The 19,889-nt window shown below is 43.4% G+C and overlaps 1 protein-coding gene and 1 long non-coding RNA gene across 2 annotated transcripts in view; one reads left to right on the top strand and one right to left on the bottom strand.

Moving 5' to 3' along the window:
• The window catches only part of FOXO3 (forkhead box O3), an 88,725-nt gene that overhangs the window by 27,157 nt on the left and 41,679 nt on the right, over positions 1–19,889 (bottom strand). The window lies entirely within an intron of this gene.
• Positions 5,584–18,020, top strand: LOC129117961 (uncharacterized). Its single transcript, XR_008533933.2, has 3 exons — positions 5,584–5,841; positions 8,285–8,658; positions 17,634–18,020. It is a non-coding gene; the product is annotated as an uncharacterized LOC129117961 (long non-coding RNA).

Below are 19,889 nucleotides of genomic sequence, written 5' to 3'. Positions count from 1 at the left end.
ACTACACTGCTTGAAGTAAGCTCTTTTTCAACACCTACATGTCCAAGACACAGGGCAAATTTTAAAGGACAATGCCGAGAATGATGATGCCTTTGTACATCATCTTTTTCTTATGACACTGTTCACAGCATTCATAGCTCAAGAATGCAAGGCCTCCTAAGTATGCCAGGTACCATTTTCATAAGCAAAGTACACAAGAAACAAGCACCTTCAAGTTGCAGTTGAATAGATGAGGGCAAAAAGAGCAAGCAATGGCAAATAATTATGGAGATATTTTCCCTCCTTTGGAATGGGAAAGGACCCACTGCACCAAGAACCCTGAGATGTACATCCATTATAACAGGTCTGCTAATACTTTTGCAATATGAGACAATATGCAAAATATAAAATGGGTTTACTAGCTTTGTGCTTTTTATTTCCTTCTTCTTCCCCCTGCCCCTGTGATTGAAGTTTAGAGGAGATGGGATATCTAGAAAAAAATAAAAGAACCACCCACTTTCTGATTAAGGTTAAAAAAAGGGGAATAAAAAAAATAAAGAGATGGAAGAGTCCACACTCATCACCAGTTTGACTTTTTTCAGAGCTAGTGGAAATTAATTCTGTTTATGAGGATCTGCTCATTGCCTGTTGCAAAGTGAGATTCTCACCTGCAAAGGCTTTTTTGCATGCCTAAATGCATATGAACTACTTTGTGTGCTTCAACAGGAATGCCCTCAATGTGTAGGGTAGATGTGCACCAGCCTTTGCCAGACTCTGCCTTGTTGACAAGGATAAACACGGGGAGACATACAGAAATTGCCAATTTTGTTCACAGGCAAGTTTCAAAGCTAGCAAAAGTTAATGAAAAACCTTCTAGTAGTTTTGTAACAGGCTCTTTTTGAGGTGAAAATGCACCACATTAATTATTTTCAGCAGAAATGGGTTTTTGGTGCCATCCAATCACAGCTATGACACCAGCAGCCCTTCCGCAGGAGAGTGACAGCTGAGTCACTAATGCTAAAACAGGGATAAGAAAAGGAAAATGAAAAAGAAACTAGGCTACTTCCCCTGAGGAGCTAAATACAGTATTTAATGGCATATTTTTATAAGGTTAACAAATCAAATGCTTCAGCTGTGAATTGTTGCCATCATCATAACTACAACAGGATGACCCCAAACACCCTATCTCCATCTAGGTTTTTTTCCTCCTGTGACACATAAATAAGGAGGAAGAGGCTGGGAGCAGCCCGGTCTTTCACCACACTCTGGTCTTGGGGAGACTCAGGACACAAGGACCCGGCAGGACAAACAGCGATGCTGTCAGCGCGGGGGGAAGGCGGCAGGAGGGAGCAGCTGGGTGCTGGTCCTTCCCTGCATCTGCAGCAGCTGCCACCTCCATCAGCTGCTGCCCCCGTGGCACTCTGCCTGCACGAGCTGGAACAGGCAGCACTTGGGCTCCTCTTGTTTAACTCACACTGAAGAGTTGTGTCCCCTCCCTGCCCCACTGCCCTTAAATAAGTGTGTCAAAAGCAATTAAAGTCAGGATGGCAAGAAACCTTAAGGCTCTGTGTACAGAGGAGCATCTTTTTACCAACACCACAGAAGTGTTGGCCACTTTGGACTCCATGTCTCAAGCTGCATTTTAATAAGTTGCATTTTAGTGAAGTAGCTAAGAAATATATGTATACTCTAGAAAATATCTGTTCAGCAGAAAAGTAAGGACTGAAGCTAATTCTCCACAAAATCAAGTGACAAGGCCTTCTGTGTTAAGAGACCCTATATACAGTCATAAGGTTTTAGAGCACAACAGGACGAAATGTTTGCTTGCTTACCCAAGGTCATGTTTGCCAGCAATAGCCCAGGATCAGGGCTGCACCAGCAGAGCTGCTTTTGCACCTTCAGGCCCCAACAAATGGTTCCCACCGCAAGAGCCAACAATGTAATCACAAATGCAACATGATCATGGGGTGGTTCAGAACACTGCCTCCTGATCTGACAGCCAAACACGGGAGTGCACAAGATACTGGCATGCAGGGAACTGGGCCACCTGGGCAGATAAATCCTGGCAAGATTTATCATGTGCTAACCTTCCTTCCTGAGGGCAATGCCAGGGAGTGCACATTGGACACTGCATTTATATATTCTTTTTAGAGAGGCACTTTCTCAGAGTCCTAGAGGTTAGCCAAACCCAGCCACGCTTGCCAAACACACAAAATTTCTATTTAATTAATCCCATGCATGTCTCCAGCAGACTCCCTGTTGAGCTGGCTTAAAGCACCCCATCCACGCCTTATCACAAACTCTGACCGTGTTTTTATGGCTACTTTAAGCATAATTCAAGCATGATGCCAAATAGCAAATAAGTCGCTGTTCGTGCAGAATGTCTGGCTGACCTCTGCAGGACTCTTCACATGAGAAAAAGTTTGCAGGATTAGGACCAAAGCCTGGAAGCAGGGTCATCTCTTCCCTCTGCCCACACCCCCTCTCCCTTGGCTCCAGTATCCAGTACATGCTGTCCTCTTCATTACTTCAACACAGTCCTTAAGGCCTTAGACCTCAATGAAGAAAATGAGCAAGCTCTGTGATTCAGGGTATTTAAAAGTGGAAAAAAAGGGCAACTGTTAGGCAGAATCTGCTAGGAGGAGGAGGAATTGGCAGAGTGCCAAGAGACAAGAGTCCACAGTCTTCAAATTTCAAAGGTTTTCAGGATAGAAGACCTCAAGATACTTTCACAAACTAGTCTGAACAAGTCACAGTTTGGGCTGGTTTTTTCCTCCTCTCCTTTTTTCCACCTGGATAACTTTGGATTTTTTCACTTGGTGAAAGACAAAACAACTTTAATAACTTCAAATAACTTTACTCCCCCATGGCACTTACATGTCAATTAGTTCTGGATTGCTGCTATATACAGGGACAGTGTACATGCTTGGGAAAGAGTCCCTGGGAATTGTGACACCATGAAATGCCTCGGTGCTTCAACCCTACCCCATCATTCTGGTACACCAGCCAGTGAACACAGAGTGCTTTCTTCTGCCGTGCCCCTCTCTGTCCCCCACTCCATCCAGGGAATTAGGACATTGCTGGAACTCAGCACAATGCTATTTGCAGCCACGCATGTTTGAAATAAAACATGAAGTCCAGGACTGTACCTCAGGCTGCCTGAGATTCAGGCCCCTTCTGCTGCCCAAAACCACAAAGACAGTGTTTGCATGTTTAGATAACAACTATAGCAAAATGAAGACTAAAACTGTAAGCAACTCCTTTTAAATGCAGACAGGGCAGAGAGTGACTGCCAAGACGCACTGGCACTAACCTGATGGAGCCTTACGAACATTTGACTTGTTTTACTCCCAGGTTTCCACCCTGAGTCCCACGTGCAAGAAGTCATCTGGGGACACAGTTGGGTTTGTTATCAAAGATCTCCTGGACCCCCATGTGTCAAATGACAATGAGCTCGGCTCTTCTGGTGAGGTATTTTTAACTTCAGGAAGTACTTAAAGAAAAGCTGGGGGAGGAGTCCCATGAGTCAAGTATTCAGGGAAGTCACTGAGAAAAAGAAGAAAAATGTCTGGGAAACGTGATGGTGTCATGCCATTGTCCTGTCAGATGGATTTTTGGACATTGCCACGCATGCTGCAGCAAGGTTTCCACCCCACAGCCCAAGCACTGCAATACAGCACCTAATGGGTTAAATCATATCAGTCCTCCAGATTTGCAGTGGTTGATAGAAATGGTTTTCTTCAGGAACAGGAAAAATCCCAAGCATCCTACAGGACACGATGCACGCTTCTCCATGACCATCCCAACACATAAGGGTAAAATGAAAAGCCTGGAACAGACGTCAGCAGCTCCCAGAGGCCTGACAAGCAGTGGAAAGGAGAGCTTTCCAGCACCAAGAAAAGGCTGGGAGTATCACCTTCCCCTGGGTACATAGCAACAGTTGCTAGTTTTGGCAGGCAGCGAGATGCAGTGCAAGACGTGAGGGTGACATCATTTGATTATCACCTCGCTTCCCTCAGATTCAATTGGATTCCAATAAGAAATTATTTTTAGAATCACTACAGACAAAAGCCTTGAAAACTAATTTATTACAGATTTGGGTAGAGGAGGCTGGGGACTATATTAATAGCAGACAAAGCCTTAAAAAGACCCAACTATTTGGAACCCAAAACCACAGCAGGAATAGCATGTACATATTAATAGCAAAGGTAATTAACCTTCTAAAAAACACACTTGAAGATGAAGTGGATTCTCCATTGCCTTAAGCTTTTGCATTTAAGGCTGGATATTCTTCCAAAAAGTGGGATGAAGCTGAAACTGAATTTGGGATCTGTTGTTGAAAGATCTGATGGAAGCTCTGATACTTTTACTCAGAAGTCCTGCCCTTAAAAAAATCTAAAAGCCTGCTTGTTGCCTGTGCTTGGGAAGTTAAGTCCTAAGTTTGCTGACATAGGCATTTGCAGTTTCAAAGAAAATTAAGAATTACCAGAAGATATAATGACATATGAAGTTAACTCTCCAGAGAAAGCAGTACAGGGGAAAAAAAGTAAAAGCTCTCCAAAACGTTAAGCCTGAGATTCATTGCTTTTGCCCTGGACACAAGAAATGAATAACATCATTTCTTGTTACTCCATGACACTGAGAGCTTGAAAGTAATTGATCTTGCCTCCAATTTCAAGTTAGCCAAGGTGTCTGTTTAGGAGAAGAGGATCACATGACAGGCTGGACCTTCTGAAGGAGACCTTTCCCTGAAGTGGTAGCAGCTCTCTGGAAATAAATAACTACAGGGATTCCCAGGCAGTTGTGGAATTGTCAGCAGCAGTCCACTGCTTTGCGGTGCACAGCACTTCTTCTTTATGTTTATGCAACTACAGGTATTAGTATTTACAGCAAGCAGCTTCTTTTTACATCCCTTACTTTGAATATTTGATATCCTATATGAATTTTAATGGACTGTTGTACTGTCTTCTGTTTTTTTAGCTTGTCATTTAGTATGCTTGTACAGTGACAGACTAACAAACTACTGAGTGATGTGAGGAACCATGTAGAATGCCACAACAACTTGTTTTGTAAAATAACAGGGCAGAGCTTTCTCTACTTTTATAGCAAAGACACAGTCTCTGCTCTGCTTGCCCCAAACAACAGTGGGAAAAAGTCTTTTGAGCAAGAAGGAAGGAAAACTAAAAAGCAGAACAGAAGTGAAACTGCACTGTCAGGTTTTCACTGTGCTAGAGCCCTTGCAATCAAAGCCAGGAAGGCTACCCAGTGAAGGGCCCTGGGCTATCACATCATCCCCACTGCAAAACTTCTGACTGACGTAAGCAATTGACTTGCCTGCTAATTTGATTTCTACAACTCACTGCATCGGGACGTGACTGATAAGAGCTGAGGAGGAATTCCCACAGATGGGGGCTTTGCAGGGCCTTGCACACCGTGCAGCACGGCCGACTCCACCCATTGCTCTCTGCACATGCCACTGTCGCCCACAAATCTGAGGCAGACACACACCACTCTATCAGCAGGACCATATGTGTCTGCAGAGATAGCAAAAGCCAGAGACTGCCATAATTTAGCCAAATAAACAACTTCACATACAAGAAATGACATGTGGCAGAAGAGATCCAGGAAAGGACACGGTTTAAGCCTCCTAAATTCAGAGGCTTTTTGCTTCAAATAAGAGAGCAGAGGCAAGAGGCAACCCAATAGCCACAGATTTCTCTGCAACACCAATTTCTATTAGGGAGAAGTCAAGAAGGAACCATACCCAAACTATACTCAAAGCAGAGAATACAGACTTCTTCAAAATTGATGCATCTAAATTAAGGATTTTTTGTGTGTGAAAGGCCTTGGATAAATTTTTGGGTAAGAATGGGGAAATAGATAGGAAAATCAGACCACCAAGTAACAGGAGTAATGTGAAAATATTTGGTGGGGTAAAGTGGGCAATAAATTATGAACCATCTGGCCCATAGAGATTTATGAGAGACTGTCTGCCAGTGAGGCCGAGCAACTCCTTTTTTTGGAGTGTGATAGGAGAGGAAGCACAAGGGCAAAGACTGACTCTTGTCCACTGGAAAAGTAGATTTTTAAAAACCCTCAGAGAAGGCAGGAGAGACTTCAAAGTAGACTGCAAAAGCTCAGGCCTCCTGGAGCTACATGCCTTAAGCTGAAGGCTGTGCCCATAACGGCCTCGAACAAAAGATGCAGCACTGCTGCTGGAGGGCTGGGAGGTGCCTGACCTTATCTGCCCAAGTCTCACTGCACCCTCCTTCTCAAGGGCCTGCAAGGATTTACTGCTTCCCCTGGGGTATGCAGGGGTCATAGAATCACAGAATCCTTAAGGCTGGAAAAGACCTAAGATCATGAAGTCCAACCACTAACCTAAACCCAGCGTGTTCAGCTCTAAACCATGTCCCTAAGTGCCACATCCACACATTTTTTAAATGCTTCCAGGGATGGTGATTCCACCACATTCCTGGGCAGCCTGACCAACCTTTCAGTGAACAAAAAGGGTCAGTGTAACACAGAGTATCAAGCTGCAACAGACACACTCTCCAGTGTGGCTGCATCCTTTCTCCCTGTCCAAAAGTGCCCACTGAGACTCTGTGACCACAGCTCTGAGGAGCAGCACTCAGAGACCTCAAGTCCTGTTGGCTGCTGATGACAGTGAACCCATGAAAAGGCTTTCTCAAATCAAGATATGATTTACTAGTAACAGAAGGTAGGTAGCATAAATGCTTTGTAAAACAGACTCAAAAGAGGGTAATTGTCCCTCCTAGCTTGGTCCTATGCCAATACATGCTCCAGGAGCTGCTGAGAAGTTGAGATTCCCACAAACTTACAAGCAAGGTGTCTGATCCTAGTGAGTGGCTCTCTAACAACTGCCTACTTTCTGCCTGAAGAGTTTTTTTAACTCTTTGCAGTTCCTTTGATCTGTTCCTCCTTAACATTGGCAAAAAAACCCGAAGCTGAGGAGGTAGCATATTCCCAGTTAATAGCTTCAGCATTGTATCTTAATCCCTCCTGAGGCACCTTCCTAAAGTTATTTTACCAGCACCTGCTGTCTTGCTTGCCTGGTTGTTTTTAAAACTACTTTGATACCAAACCAACAATACACACATCCCTGAAGCAGCCATCCCAGTACTGGGGCATACACCCTCTCCATCCCCAGCTGGAGATGCACGCCATGCTGGGGATAGAGGGCAAGGAAGAGAGGGACAAGCCCTATGGCACACCTTTAGGCATCCTGGATGTCCAAGCTGGGAGCTGAGGCTACTGAGGCATCCTGACACATTTCAGGCTTCATTCAAACGCCCCAGAACAGCCCTGTTGCTCATGTGAGGCACAGGACATCTCAAGCTTGACCATAGTGATTTTTCTCCTCTTCCCTCTTTCTGAAGATATTTTCTTTGAGTTTCTTCTTTTTCATTGCTGGGATTACAATGTCTGTGGAAGCTGTTCTCATCATTGCATACCCAGAGAAACAAACCAAATCATAATAATAGCATATGAAAAAGCAGAAATTTATCTCAAGACCATGGTGTTTCCATTAAGGTGACTGGAGGAAAACACTTATGCCCCAAATGACGGGGAAGGCAGGCAGGCAGAAAGGTATGGGAAAAGGAATTAGTAATTGAAACAACATGATAATTCATCTCTACCAACAAAAAGGTGCTATAGACTTTCTTCTTGCCCTTCTCAAATAAATAACTTGTAACAAACAATAAAGGTTTGTCTAACAATAAAACAGACAATGCACTTAATATCTGTAATTTCAGCCTCAGAGAATAAACTATTTAATCCTTCATTTTTAAATTTTTTTTTACTTCTAAAAAAGATCACTAGCTCCTCACTCTGGTGCTTCCACAGCAATTTAGCAGGCATCAAATGATGAGATAAGAAACTGATAAATTTCAGTCCAAAGGAGAAATCTGTCTACCCTGATTCAGAAGAGAAACCTTCTTATTCAGCTCCCTCTTGAGAAAAGCTGGCATAAATAAGTACAGTGCTTTCCTCCCTTCCTTATTTAGGAAAAAAACACCATCACCACCATGTGATACAGTCTCAAGACCACAGCTTTCTAGAAAGAAAGGTCAAGTGAAACAGTTCTTCCTAAAGAGCTTTCCTGACTGCAGAAACAGGATCTCACCAAGCAATGAGCAGCAGGACAAGTGCCTTAAATCACACATCACAGGTGCTTCTCCATCCCATGATGCCAGCATGGACAGCAAAGGAGTGGGGAGGTGGGGAGGAAATACAGGGATGCTGTCACAGTTTTTACATTGACCATACTTTTGCCTGACAGGTCCTGTAGAAGGCAAGGCCACCTGGCCACCAACAACAGCTGGGCATTGGACCAGGCCAAACAGAAGCCCTCTCTCTATCTCCATTCCACTGAGGTGGAGGCATGGCCAGGTAGAAGAGAAGGCAGGAAGCAGTGATCAACAGGAAAACTACCATGAACAAAACCCCAAGTACTACCACAAAAACATGAAAACCCAGGGGAAAAAATCCTAAGAAAATACTGTAATAGGTTACCTTTATGTGAATGAGTCTTCACGCTGGCCTAGACTGAGTCACTCTGGGAACTGCCTCGCGGTCCATCTGGCTGCCAACTCCTGGCTAAACCTGAACATCCTGTGACTGAAATGAATGCATCAAAGCCTAAGGCACCGCAAGGTAACAAGGTTTTCTTTGTCCACCACTTCCAGATGCACCAGCATTCCCCTTCTGCTAACTCTCACATATCCTCTGGGTCTGTGTTTGGTATATTTCTGACTTTCAGTGGCTATAAAGAAAGGGCAGACTGGAACTTCAGTCTCTCACCCTAATTTCATAGACCTCCTCAATCCATCTCTGGCCATGTATCAGTGACAGTATAGGTCTGGATGTAAAACTGTTTACAATTTTTTATTGCTCTGGACATAAAATTTTGCTACCACCTATGTAAACAACTTTCAAATACTGGAGGATGCAGTTGCTGCAGATGGATGTAGGCATAGAAACCATTCTGACATGATCATAGAGAAAGTGAGACTGCACTGCTGGATACTGCACTTCCACAGTCTTTCAACCCACTTACAGTTGTAGTGGAAGGGGGAAGGAAAAAAAAATATTAAAAAAGTATTTCTTACATTCCCAGCTTTCCTCCCCAAATCAGGAACACACTCCTATCTCTTAGGTGGCAATATAAACTTAAATAATCTTGCCTGCCCTCACTAAAACTATTTTTAAACCAGTAGTCAGGTACAAAACAGATGTCCCAGCTAATGCAATGTGTATTACTCAGTGATGATAAACACTATACACCCACCTAGACTTTTCACTTGATGTGGTTGGAAACTGCTATGTAAGGTGGAAAAAGTAAGGCAGGCTGCTTTATTTTTGGCATTTACTTTAGAGTTTAGGCTTACTGCAAGAGTACATTTACTCTGGCTCCGTGTACTGCTTCCAGCCATCTGTGTAAAGATATTTAGTGGCTATTTTTTTGTCAGAAAGAAAGAGGTACCACCCCCCACCTCCCTTGTGTCTCCTACTCCACCACACTGCCAGGCTGCAAGAAGGGAGCGTGCTGGGAGGGGACCTTCTCCTCGTCCGACAGAGCAGAGCTCAGCAAGGTAAAGCTCTGTCTAGCCAACAAAGCTCTTTACCACGAATATCCTTATTAAACACAGCCTTATCAGAGACCAGTTTCTGCAGTCTGAAGCAGTCAGGAATTAACTCTGTCAATATAAAATTTCAAGCCAGGATTAGAGCCCAGACCCAAGGGGATGTGAGCAAGTGTTCAAGCCACAACAGAGTCATCTGACCATGCTCACACCATGTCAGGGGGCTGCCCAAGGGGCCAGGGCTCAGACTCTGCACCCACCACCCTAGTGCTACCCCAGCCCCCCAAGGGGCTCACTGCCCAGGCTGCTGCAGCAGGGCCAGGGGGATGCTGAAACTTGTCTGTCTAGAAGGATGGAAGGGAAAGGCTCTGCCAGTACTTCCAAGAGAGGACAGGCTGGTACAGCAGCATCACCTGTGTGAAGAGGGCATGAAAAGCTAGCCTGGAAGGGGCAGACAGCACTCCACAAGTGTAGCCCAGGACTGTCAGCATGGGAGGTTCACCAGCACCTCCCAAAAGGGTGCCACCACCCAGCAAGGTGCACGGCCAAGATACAAACTCATTCAGTATGCTCCTTTGTCAGCCTCTGGCTCTAATCCCCACCCACAGGATCAGGCTGTGTCTCCTGCCTTATCCACAAGACAAAGCTGTCTATCCCCGACACAGCCCTCAGGGCTGTGGCACCAGTGCTGCTCTGCCTTTGCTCCAGGGCGAGCCTCCTCCCTGGCACAGCACGGCACGGTACGGCCTGCAGAAGGTGTGAGCTCTGCCCCACAACTCCATGAGTCAAGGCCTTAATGGTGACCTCGCTTCTCCTGCTACATATTGAAAGCTGGCAGTGCTATTGATGGGGACTCCATGAAACATGTTTGTAATACCGAGCTAATAAGGCAGCAGTGAGGCTACTGTGCCCTGTCATTAGCAATCCCAGTGAAAGAGCCTACATGCTGCCCTTCCCTACAAAAAAACCTGTCCATCTCCCAGTAAGGCAGAAGTACATTTCAGTGCATGCCTAAACTACAGTCATTTTTTTTAACTCTTTCCCTGAGCATATTTTACAGCAGCTACTAAACAGTTAAGCGCATTATGGAGTCCAAATATGAACTCAGAGAAAATACTTCCATCGCTTTTGGCACAGAGTAAGTGCAAAAGTTGCCTTTCTGCTTGACTAAAAGCCTGAAAAGCAAACAATGCACACAGCATACATTGTTCAAGAAGGGAGTGCAAACAAGCCTAAAAGCAGATTAACTTTGAAGGTGTTGTGCGGGAGCAAAGCAGGCAGCACCTACTGCTCCCAGCCCAGCACCCCAGGCAGCGGGTGCAGAACCCAGCACCAGCTGGGAGCCTGACCATTAATCTCCTCGTCAACACTGGGAAAGACAAAGTTGCACTTCAGAAAACAAGCAGCTATTAAAAGAAATTAAAATTAAAAAAAAAAAAAAAAAGAAAAAAAAGAAAGAGGTACAGTCCTAAGAGCTTTAACGAGACAAGGCCTTCACCCCCAGAGCAAAACAGCACACACTCCTTGTTTTAAGACTTATTAATCCTTTTCTAAACAAAATGAAGAAGCTTTCAGCAAGCCAAAACCTTTGGGGAAATTTTTAGTCACCACAGGCAGTAGCACATGCCTTGATTCCTACTCAAGTCTGCAGAAATCAGGTGCCTAACCCATCCACGCCTCTGAAATCCCCTCAGTAACAGCTTAATGCCACAAAAGGGAGAAACAAACGAGTTTTGTCTATAGGCTGCTTCTCAAACAAAGAATACAAATTGCATGTGACATGCTGCTGCACAAGTTTGGCTGTATGTGTCTACGTGCAAGTGGAAGGGCTAATGGAGAAGTATGCCAGCTTCAGAAGGGCATATTGCTGCCAGTCATTTTTAATAAAAATTAAAAAAATAAAAATATAAATAAATAGCATCCCAGAGATTCTGTATGCCCCATTATGCAAGACCATTGATTTGAGCAACCTGCAATTTGGAAGTAGCATGTACCACTGCCTGCCCATGGCCATGGACCCCATGGGCCACACAGCTCAGCCATCAGAACTGGATTTACCAGGCACAGAGCACCAACAAGACTTCAGCCTACTGTCCTAAGAACTAACCCCAGTCAACCCCAAATCTTCCTCCTTTTCTTTAAAGGAATTTACCTCCATGTCCCAATGCATCTGTTTAGAGGAGCACAGCAACTCCATGGCTACAGATGTGAAACAGACCTGCTGCCCAGGCCTGCCCCTGGACTTTCTGGAGATGATTAGGTAGTTGCATGAGTGTATCGTTTTCCACCCCTAGCAGCTCCTTTGTCTAGGGAGCTGCCTGCCTACACACAGCTTCACAACCAAGATGTGGGGAAGGCTCATGTTGGGTGGCACTGCTCCAAACAGGGTTTCCAGAGTCCACTTGTCTCTTTTTTAGTCTTCTTCACTCCTCTCTGTGCTCTGCACTGTGCCTCAGTGAGCATGAGACCACCTTGAGAATTCACAGCCATGGCTTCAGATGAAATCAACCAAGCACTGAAAATTCAAGTATTTTTAAAAAAAGTTTTGGTTCATCTTTCAAAAGCAGAGAAAGAGCACAATTCAAAATTTAGATCTCATCTTCCTATGCAGGATGCCTGGACTCAGGTAGGGACCCAAGTCAGGCACCTATGAATTCAAGTTCTCTCCTGGACCTGCTTCCAAAAGGTTCTTATGCTCTTCACAGCACAGCAACTGAACCATCATCCCCCACCCCCACCCCACCCTTCATCTTCTGCAAATCTCCCTGGGTGATAAACAGTGAAGTTTGTAAACACTGGCATTTTGATGTGGATTTTCAGTTCAAAAATATTCAAAGCGACGCACATTTGGCAGTACTGGAGAAATTATGTGCAGAAGGTTCCATCCTCACACTGAGCATCTGGGGAGAAACATCCAGGAAGGTGTTGGGTGTGCTAATGTGAAATCAGTTTGTAAGGGCCAGCACCTCCCTCACTTGTTAGCATTTAAAAGAGGCCACGGCTTTCAGAGGGACCCAAGACAGACTCATAGAATTTCAATTAGTGTTCTAAATCAAGGCTCTTCTAAAATCAAACCCAGTGCTTACACCTATAATCATACCTAGGTTTTGAAATACCTTTCTCCTTTTGTATGTGTGCAAGTCTTTATTGGGGAAAATCTTTTATGTGGATGGTTAACTACAATACTTAAGTATTTCTTGAAGTAAGCAGAACTTAAGCTCATTTAGATTTAAGTAGGTGCTTGCCTGCTTGCTTTTCTGAAGGCAGATGAACTTAATTACATGTGTACCTATTCTTCTAAACAAGGGCCCTTCGGACATCTAGCATTACTTTTTACAGGGATTTTTTTTTTAATCAAGATGTTCACACCACACTTCAGAGTTTATAAACTCAGTTATATTTATATCCTTATAATATTCTCAGACTGGGATACGTAAGTACAGAATATACTTACTTGGAATACATTAATTTTCATCTGAAGAAAACTATTTACACATACCCAGTTTCACTACAAATTTAGGCAGCATATTAGCACTAATTGTTGGATATGCTGTTTTACTGTGTAATACACTGATCTTCTAAAACCTTGAATTGTAATGTTTAATAATCTGTCCCTAAACAGGGGTCAAAACTTGGCTTCTCCATATGTTTTGTCTTACTGTATTTGACTTGTTAATTATCTGCCCAAAAGCAGCACTCAAAGGAAAGTAAAATGTAAAGATCCCTGTTAAGATAGGCATATTTGGATTCATCTCCTTGGAAATCAGTAATGCTAACTTTCACATTCTGCGTAATGCTTAAATGAAAGACAGGCACTAAGTATTTTCCATTGAAATGTGTAGAAGTCCTTGACAATACCTTGTGTAAGATTTAAAAAAAAAAGGCACAAGCACAGCCGACACTGAATGACCACTCTCATACTCATCTGTGTCTAACTCCTCAGGAACTTGTACCTTGAACTCGTACAAGCACGCCACTTGTCCAGATGAATGTTGGGAGAGCCCAGGACAGGTCAAGGCAGGGACAGTGACTAAGGTTAGCTCACTGGCTGTACCACACTCTATTAAAATTGCAGCTGCACCAGAGTGGAGGTTTTATGCAGAAAAAGAAGTGGCTCTGCCCTTTTGCACATCTGCGATGCAATGCACTATTAAGCAAAATTAACTGATTATGTAGCAAACATGGCAAAATGAAGCCCTGACTCCTCTGACAGTGCTATCTCCTTTTTAATGAGGCACAGAACAATCTGTTACCAGGGTTAGTGCTGCAGACGGTGTTTATGGTAATGGGTCCCAGCTCATCTATTTTTTTAATAGTTCAGTAGGTACTGCAGATGCCAGAGGTACCATACATTAACTGCTGAGCCTACAGGGGCACAGTGTTTGGCCATGTCACTGGATATTAACAAACTTGTGCAAAGGGCCTCCAACAGTTTAATATGTTTAATCACATCTATTCCACTCATCCCAGTCTGCTCCTCCAGCTTGCCTCACTAACACTCAGTCCAGTGCATTCACACCTGTGTGGCTTATCCTCCTTCATTACCTGGAACTTTCCTTGCCTCAAGTATGTTGTGCTGGCCATGCCTAACTTACCAGGCTTTTGTAAGCCAAGGAGCAGCTGAAGAACATTGCTAGGAAACCCTACAGGCAACTGCAGAATCAGCCGAACGGAGCACAAAATAGGTCACTTCTGCATTATCAAATGCATTTAGTGCAATTACAATCATCAGAGAAATGAAAAAAAATACAGTAAAGAACAGAGAAGGAGGGCAGGCCATCAACAGCAGTGAAGTCCTGTTTCTTCACAAGAGAATGCCATCATCAGGTCACCCTCTCTGGTAAAAGAACAGACTTTAAATTGGACACGGTTTTTATCACATAATTAAAGGCTGCAAGGGGGCATATTTAGGTTTTTCAGTACTGTGATAAACATCAGAAGCAAGAACATGGAATAAAGCATTAAAAAATCTGTAACAGCAGTCTCTGGAAAGGAACCAGATAGGAGCTGCTACCTGTTAAAGAAACCCACTGCCTTTCCACAAAGCCTCCTCATGACTTGTGACTTCTCAGAGGAGCATGTTGCAAAGGGGAAGAATGCACTTTGCAGGGCTTTTAGCCCATGAGATAGAGTAAAAAAGAAGTTTTCAATTCCCAGTTCTTGAGAGCCATGCATCTCTGAAAGACTGTCTCCAGGATTTTCTCCCCAGTTGCCATCAACACCAGCTCTTCTGCCTGGATATCCTGCTTATAACTCACATCTCGCTTAAAATTTGCTCACAACTAACTCTAATGAACAGGTCTCACAAAAGTGAGGCTGTTCCCCTAAGGAGCCAGGAAGTTTTGTATTTAACATACCCTGACATGTGAATGTCCAGCGTTAATGGAGAAGGTTGACACAGGACACAAAGATGACAAGTGCTTTAGTGAGGATCCCTTCCTGCACAAAGCAGTCCACAGGCTGCACTTCTTCCCCTTGCAGACAGAATCACCTGCAATCCATTACAGCCTTGAGCATCTTCATTATTTGAAATCACAAATGTAATTTAACACCTTTAAAAGTAGTAAGGGCTCATCTTGGAAGTTGGGATTCAAACCATTTTGAGTGACACGGTGTGCCATGATAAGCACAACTCTTGCTGTGTGCTATGCAGACTGACAGGAAAGCATCACAAGGTAGGGGGTATTCCATGTCACCCAAATTTTTTCATGTCAATTATCAAATTATTTCATGGCAGTCAAAATCACTCTCCTCTCTTAGGACACACTCCAGACAGGCCATAAGCACCGCATTTGTCAAGGGAAGAACTGAAAACAAGACACCCGTTTTGTTTGCTGCGTGGTTTCTTGTGCAAGGTGAATGCTTCCATCACCTAAACACACGCGTTTCATAAATGAAAAATACCTAAAGTGAAAATAAAACTATTCTGACTGCTTGGTTGTTCTCCGTACTTCACTTGAGAAATACAGATTGAAAGATTACATACAAGACAGCACTGATGCAGAGGGATTGTGACACCACACCAAACCATAACGAGACTAAATCCTCCATCTCCTCCTAATCCCTCTGAGAATGCAGGATATTTACTTCTATTATCACCATAGCTCCACTTCCCAGCCCTGACTGCTGGTTACTGTAGTACAGTATGTACTCTTCAGAGTTGCTGAGTCAAAGAAAAACCAGCCCAAGTAATTAGAAAACAAACAAACAAAAATAGACTTTTCCTTCTGTCCCTCCCTTCCTCCTTAAATAAAGCAACATCACAGACTGTGAATCACATTGTGGCCATCATATGACCATATCAAAAGCCTTGTATTTGTTATTTCTTTTGCTGTGCACGCAGACAAGATAAAAATGTTTTACTGAGAGCTAGTCATCATAAAGTGCCCACTGAGGCAATCATTTATCTTTGCATGCAAGCGATCTCAAGACGTAGATTGCTGTTTACAGACTACAGATTTTTTGGAGGAGGGAATATTAACTAGGGAGAAGTCATGTCATATGTTTGATCCTAATATTTGTTGGCTTTGGAGCAGCACGGTTGTGTGGGACTTGTTCAATTTTAAAACAGACCTGCTGATACTGAAAGTAAATGTCTCTTCACAAGAAAATCAACAAATAGAATATATTATGTATACATTATGTAATACACTCTCTCTCTTTGTGCCTCAGTTTGGACCTAACACATAAACTGGACCCCTTAAAGCTTCACTTGAACTGAAACTTAAAGTTAACAATGTGTAAGCATGCCAAGCAGTACATGAACAACAGTCACCATTTAAATAACACCAGAAAAACTGGAATCAATTTACAGTAAGTTTTCAAAACCAGCATTTAACACAGCCCTGAAGTCTCTAAGTGACACAAGAATGCCTACTTCCAGGTAGAGCTATGCTGTGGCTGTGTTGAAAGGCATGGGCAGAATGGAAAATGCACTCACTTCAGCCAACCACGGCCACTGTACTTCTCTCTAAAGAAAGCAAATGACTGAATTATCAACTGTAAATGACTTCTGGGTCACAGAAGGAGGTGGAAGGGTTGAAACCTTGAACTACAGCTGCTGATGCCTAGTGTCTTTATCTCCCTGCTCCCTATGGGGTGTAGTTGCTGGTTATCTCAAAGGATGAACAACCTGCCTGCAATGAATTATGCCTGCTTATCTTCCAGACAGGCTATACACCAAGTCATTAAGTCATCTAAGAGTATAACCCCAAGGGTTTACCAAACGAATGTGAAATCCTGTTCTGCTCTTAGCCCTTGTGACAGACTTCTCCCTGCTTCTGGTGCAGGCGCCACAGGGAGCAAGAACGGGACTCGAACATCTCTCACCTGTTGGTGTGGCTACTTGTTTTGTCATTTAATGTTTTCTGCTTCAAAGGCTGCAAAGTAAGGTGATGTCAGAATAGTAACAACAGTCATTTCCTTCAGAGGGGGGAAAACACAGCCCCTCTCTGACCACCAATATTTCCAAACCTCCAATGCACCAGCTGAGACAAGCAGCCAACATGAGACTAGCAGAGAGCTTACGGCTATCATATTTGTGTTGGGATATAATGGATTTTGTCCAGATGAAAGGGTGCACTTCTCCTGAAGAGCAGCACATTTTTTTAATTAAAAGAAATTGATTTAGTGACAGGATTTACAATTGGTTATCTGACAAGCCCACTGACCTTCACACACATATACAAACAACTGAGGCTTGATGCATTCAGAGAAACGAGTTCTCGCTTGAAACCACAAAACATTGAGATCGCTGACTCCTACAGAACCCAAGGAACCCCCTCTAAAGCAGAGTGTATCAAAGCAGACAGGATAAAGATTGATCTGCACAGCAAACCTTTCCAGATAACACTTCATGAAGTCAGGGGGATAAATAACATCTTTAAATAAAGAGAGAAAAGCATGTCTGACAAAGGCTCACCCATGCTTTATTACAGCCTGACAAAGCTTTAGCTCACCATTTGCCTGGGATGCTGTATTTACTGTCCCTATTCCATTGCTCCTTGTACTGAGCAAGTTGTGCAGTAGTTAAATATTTTCTTTCAGGTATTCTCAGCGCCCACACAAAAGAAAGAGGCTCAGCAGCACCCTTAATGAGAAGAGACACACTAGCACCTCCAGACTGCACTAAACAGTTTGGCACCCAGCCTCTAAAGCTGTTTTCAAGGGGCTGTTGCTCAGGTTTGTTTTTAGTTTCCTATTATCTGCAGCCCGGCTAATGAACACCCTAGGAAGTGTTTCCTTGAAAGTGGTGGTACAACAGCCTCTGTGTTCCACCCTGGCTGAACAGCAACCCAACCTGAGTTCCCTGCTTCTGGGCAGCAAAATAAGCAGGATCCTCCGTGAAAGAACGAGCCTGTCAGAATGAAAATCTGCACCTTCACAAAAGGGCAATGACAATCTCTAACTTTCTGCCTGGTGATGCCTACAAAATGAGTGAATGATACTCAGCACCATTTCAGGATCCCCTTCTAAATTTAAAATTATAGATTAAAAATAATAATAATTTCTTTAAAGCTCAGTTTTCTTTATTTACAAGCTTTAGTGAATGAAAACCCCTCCTAGCCTGGTCAACCTGATAGGTTTCTCTGAATGCTACAAGATAAAAAATAAAACCTAATCCTTGCTTGAATGTTCCTGGGACAGGGCCAGGATATTTATATCTTTCCAGGGCAAAACTCAAACTAGGCCTTGTGCTGTGCCAAGAAAAGTCCTGCTAGGACAAGGAAAGAGGAAATTGCTCCTGTTTCCATGTGGACATCAGAAAACGTTGTCTGGAAAACAGAAGATGCCACACAGATGGTCAGAGAGCAACCAGACTTCCTTTAGAAAGCTACACACAACACTCCTCCCAAAATTTTTTTTTTTTTTTTTTTTTGGATGATGGCTCAGGCTTGTTGTTCTTCTGTGTGTGTTTTGGTTTGCTTTTTTTTTTAATCAGAACCTTCTACATGAATAAAAAGTAATCTAAGTAATCTAAGTTTCTTTTTCAATCAGTACCAGAGACATACTAGGCACCTCCACAAGTGTGATTTTAATCTTATCTTTCTATGCATAGTGGTTTATGTAAGGACTTAGGGTTTTTTCTCTTATATAAAACCTATTTTTTCACACTGTACCTCCAGCCACTGCCATAAATGAGGAATTAAACTACATGATGGTGAGAAGTTTTCACTAATAGACCAGCTCCTAAGCCTGCAAGCAGTCTGCTAAAGGAAAAATAAAAGCAACAGATTTTCAGTTTTAGTGGACAAGGACAGCAAGGGCTCCCTTGTTAGCTTCTATTTATGGTCCCACAGCAGATGACCTGAATCTCCTCCATACTCATCCCCCTCTACAGAGCCTATAGCTTAGATTATTCACTTCTTAATGAAAACACCACCTGCCAGATGGACAAGAGAATAATTACATTACACTTACATTATTAAAACACATACAAGTCCCATTTGCTTTGCACAGAGCAGTGCTATACATCTGGGTCTGTGTACAGTAGAAAGACTTTCAGAAATGGGATTTTCCTTGTTGTATTTTATGGTAATAGAGATCAGCATCTGATTCATGCAATTGCCTGATGCAGATCTACCTGATGTGGGAAAGGCAGCTCTTGGAGTAATAAGCTGCCTTTCCTTATCATCTGAGCTGGCTGGGTTTTGTAGGCCAGGGTTCAACTATTGCATCCACAACAACGCTGGCATTCCCATCTGAAACCCCAAACAGAATGGAGGAGACACCACCAGAACTACACAGAACAGCAGAGCTCTAATGGGAGTCATACAGAGGTAGGGACCTTATCTGAACTTGATAAAAAAGCTTTGGACTTAAGTCTAGGGGTGAGCAGAAGTTCAAGCCAATTACGCTCCTGTATCCCTAATACCATCCATGGCACCAGCCAACAGCATGTCCTGCCCTGGTGGTGTGTCTCAGGGAGCATTCCCACACCACTGGTAAAAGCATCATTATTAATATTTCTGGGAGCCAGGGGTAGAGAATTAGAAACTAAAATGCCTGAATGGGCAGTGCAGCACATAATAGTTTCATCATTAAAAAGATGGCCACAGAGTGAGTCACTTACTGTATGGCCACAGCTGCATCTGCATTGAACTGAGGAGTGCAGAAAATTGATTTCCCCTCCCGAGAAATGTCCTGAACCTTTAATGGTGTTTATCCAGGAGGGCAAGAAGACCAGGGAATGCTTTCTGCTTGTTGAACCCACTTCTCTATTCCCCCAAGAGAAGCTACATCCTTAACAAAAAAGGCCATGTTTTGTTGAAAACATGTTTTCAAGTTTAACATCCATAAATT

Source organism: Agelaius phoeniceus, chromosome 3, assembly GCF_051311805.1.
Source record: "Agelaius phoeniceus isolate bAgePho1 chromosome 3, bAgePho1.hap1, whole genome shotgun sequence".
Classification (NCBI taxonomy): Eukaryota; Metazoa; Chordata; class Aves; order Passeriformes; family Icteridae; genus Agelaius; species Agelaius phoeniceus.
This window is presented reverse-complemented; position numbering and strand designations above follow the sequence as displayed.